General features: G+C 37.5%; 1 protein-coding gene across 1 annotated transcript in view; it reads left to right on the top strand.

The window, feature by feature from the left end:
- The first annotated feature begins 238 nt into the window (after positions 1–238).
- The window catches only part of LOC142663000 (uncharacterized), a 63,964-nt gene continuing 60,028 nt past the window's right edge, over positions 239–4,174 (top strand). Inside the window, 1 exon segment of the mRNA XM_075841294.1 lies at positions 239–478. The gene's annotated coding sequence lies outside the window, so the exon portion shown is untranslated.

Here is a 4,174-nt window from a genome sequence, read left to right as displayed (position 1 = left end):
ATATCACACACACACCCCATCTACCGGCGCGTCACATCACACACACCCCATCTACAGGCGCGTCACATCACACACACCCCATCTACCGGCGCGTCATATCACACACACCCCATCTACCGGCACATCACACACACCCCATCTACCGGCGCGTCACATCACACACACCCCATCTACCGGCGCGTCACATCACACACACCCCATCTACCGGCGCGTCACATCACACACACCCCATCTACCGGCGCGTCACATCACACACACCCCATCTACCGGCGCGTCACGTCACACACACCGCATCTACCGGCGCGTCACATCCCTGTGCAGAACAGACACTCCGGCGTCCTGCAGACCGCGCACTCAGGAAACACAGGGAGTGCTCGGAGGGTCACGTGACCGATCATAACAACGTGACTTGTACGTCATCCGACCGAACAGGAGCAACTCCAGTCACTGTACAAGCCGGCAGATCAGATCTAATGTGGTGAGTGTGACCGTATTGTGTGTGTGATATATACAGTGTACAGCTATAGTGTGTGATATATACAGTGTACAGCTATAGTGTGTGATATATACAGTGTACAGCTATAGTGTGTGATATATACAGTGTACAGCTATAGTGTGTGATATATACAGTGTACAGCTATAGTGTGTGATATATACAGTGTACAGCTATAGTGTGTGATATATACAGTGTACAGCTATAGTGTGTGATATATACAGTGTACAGCTATAGTGTGTGATATATACAGTGTACAGCTATAGTGTGTGATATATACAGTGTACAGCTATAGTGTGTGATATATACAGTGTACAGCTATAGTGTGTGATATATACAGTGTACAGCTATAGTGTGTGATATATATACAGTGTACAGCTATAGTGTGTGATATATACAGTGTACAGCTATAGTGTGTGATATATACAGTGTACAGCTATAGTGTGTGATATATACAGTGTACAGCTATAGTGTGTGATATATATACAGTGTACAGCTATAGTGTGTGGTATATACAGTGTACAGCTATAGTGTGTGATATATACAGTGTACAGCTATAGTGTGTGATATATACAATGTACAGCTATAGTGTGTGATATATACAGTGTACAGCTATAGTGTGTGTGATATATACAGTGTACAGCTATAGTGTGTGTGATATATACAGTGTACAGCTATAGTGTGTGATATATACAGTGTACAGCTATAGTGTGTGATATATACAGTGTACAGCTATAGTGTGTGTGATATATACAGTGTACAGCTATAGTGTGTGTGATATATACAGTGTACAGCTGTAGTGTGTGATATATACAGTGTACAGCTATAGTGTGTATATATACAGTGTACAGCTATAGTGTGTGGTATATACAGTGTACAGCTATAGTGTGTGATATATACAGTGTACAGCTATAGTGTGTGATATATACAGTGTACAGCTATAGTGTGTGGTATATACAGTGTACAGCTATAGTGTGTGATATATACAGTGTACAGCTATAGTGTGTGATATATATACAGTGTACAGCTATAGTGTGTGATATATATACAGTGTACAGCTATAGTGTGTGATATATACAGTGTACAGCTATAGTGTGTGATATATACAGTGTACAGCTATAGTGTGTGATATATACAGTGTACAGCTATAGTGTGTGATATATACAGTGTACAGCTATAGTGTGTGGTATATACAGTGTACAGCTATAGTGTGTGATATATATACAGTGTACAGCTATAGTGTGTGATATATACAGTGTACAGCTATAGTGTGTGTGATATATACAGAGTACAGCTATAGTGTGTGATATATACAGTGTACAGCTATAGTGTGTGATATATACAGTGTACAGCTATAGTGTGTGATATATACAGTGTACAGCTATAGTGTGTGATATATACAGTGTACAGCTATAGTGTGTGTGATATATACAGAGTACAGCTATAGTGTGTGATATATACAGTGTACAGCTATAGTGTGTGATATATACAGTGTACAGCTATAGTGTGTGATATATACAGTGTACAGCTATAGTGTGTGATATATACAGTGTACAGCTATAGTGTGTGATATATACAGTGTACAGCTATAGTGTGTGATATATATACAGTGTACAGCTATAGTGTGTGATATATACAGTGTACAGCTATAGTGTGTGATATATACAGTGTACAGCTATAGTGTGTGTGATATATATACAGTGTACAGCTGTAGTGTGTGATATATACAGTGTACAGCTATAGTGTGTGATATATATACAGTGTACAGCTATAGTGTGTGTGTGATATATATACAGTGTACAGCTGTAGTGTGTGATATATACAGTGTACAGCTGTAGTGTGTGATATATACAGTGTACAGCTATAGTGTGTGTGATATATACAGTGTACAGCTGTAGTGTGTGATATATACAGTGTACAGCTATAGTGTGTGTGATATATACAGTGTACAGCTATAGTGTGTGTGATATATACAGTGTACAGCTATAGTGTGTGTGATATATACAGTGTACAGCTATAGTGTGTGTGATATATATACAGTGTACAGCTATAGTGTGTGATATATATACAGTGTACAGCTATAGTGTGTGTGTGATATATATACAGTGTACAGCTATAGTGTGTGATATATACAGTGTACAGCTATAGTGTGTGTGATATATACAGTGTACAGCTATAGTGTGTGTGATATATACAGTGTACAGCTATAGTGTGTGTGATATATATACAGTGTACAGCTATAGTGTGTGTATATACAGTGTACAGCTATAGTGTGTGTATATACAGTGTACAGCTATAGTGTGTGATATATACAGTGTACAGCTATAGTGTGTGTGATATATACAGAGTACAGCTATAGTGTGTGATATATACAGTGTACAGCTATAGTGTGTGATATATACAGTGTACAGCTATAGTGTGTGATATATACAGTGTACAGCTATAGTGTGTGATATATACAGTGTACAGCTATAGTGTGTGATATATACAGTGTACAGCTATAGTGTGTGATATATATACAGTGTACAGCTATAGTGTGTGATATATACAGTGTACAGCTATAGTGTGTGATATATACAGTGTACAGCTATAGTGTGTGTGATATATACAGTGTACAGCTATAGTGTGTGATATATACAGTGTACAGCTATAGTGTGTGATATATACAGTGTACAGCTATAGTGTGTGATATATACAGTGTACAGCTATAGTGTGTGATATATATACAGTGTACAGCTATAGTGTGTGATATATATACAGTGTACAGCTATAGTGTGTGATATATACAGTGTACAGCTATAGTGTGTGTGATATATACAGTGTACAGCTATAGTGTGTGTGATATATACAGTGTACAGCTATAATGTGTGATATATACAGTGTACAGCTATAGTGTGTGATATATACAGTGTACAGCTATAGTGTGTGATATATACAGTGTACAGCTATAGTGTGTGTGATATATACAGTGTACAGCTATAGTGTGTGTGATATATACAGTGTACAGCTATAGTGTGTGTATATACAGTGTACAGCTATAGTGTGTGATATATACAGTGTACAGCTATAGTGTGTGATATATATACAGTGTACAGCTGTAGTGTGTGATATATACAGTGTACAGCTGTAGTGTGTGATATATACAGTGTACAGCTATAGTGTGTGTGATATATACAGTGTACAGCTGTAGTGTGTGATATATACAGTGTACAGCTATAGTGTGTGTGATATATACAGTGTACAGCTATAGTGTGTGTGATATATACAGTGTACAGCTATAGTGTGTGATATATATACAGAGTACAGCTATAGTGTGTGATATATATACAGTGTACAGCTATAGTGTGTGATATATATACAGTGTACAGCTATAGTGTGTGTGTGATATATATACAGTGTACAGCTATAGTGTGTGATATATACAGTGTACAGCTATAGTGTGTGTGATATATAGTGTACAGCTATAGTGTGTGTGATATATACAGTGTACAGCTATAGTGTGTGTGATATATACAGTGTACAGCTATAGTGTGTGTGATATATATACAGTGTACAGCTATAGTGTGTGTATATACAGTGTACAGCTATAGTGTGTGTATATACAGTGTACAGCTATAGTGTGTGATATATACAGTGTACAGCTATAGTGTGTGTGATATATACAGAGTACAGCTATAGTGT

The sequence above is a fragment of the Rhinoderma darwinii genome, chromosome 11 (assembly GCF_050947455.1).
Source record: "Rhinoderma darwinii isolate aRhiDar2 chromosome 11, aRhiDar2.hap1, whole genome shotgun sequence".
Taxonomy (NCBI): Eukaryota; Metazoa; Chordata; class Amphibia; order Anura; family Rhinodermatidae; genus Rhinoderma; species Rhinoderma darwinii.
The sequence above is the reverse complement of the archived record's forward strand: the minus strand, read 5'-3'. Positions and strand labels throughout refer to the sequence as shown.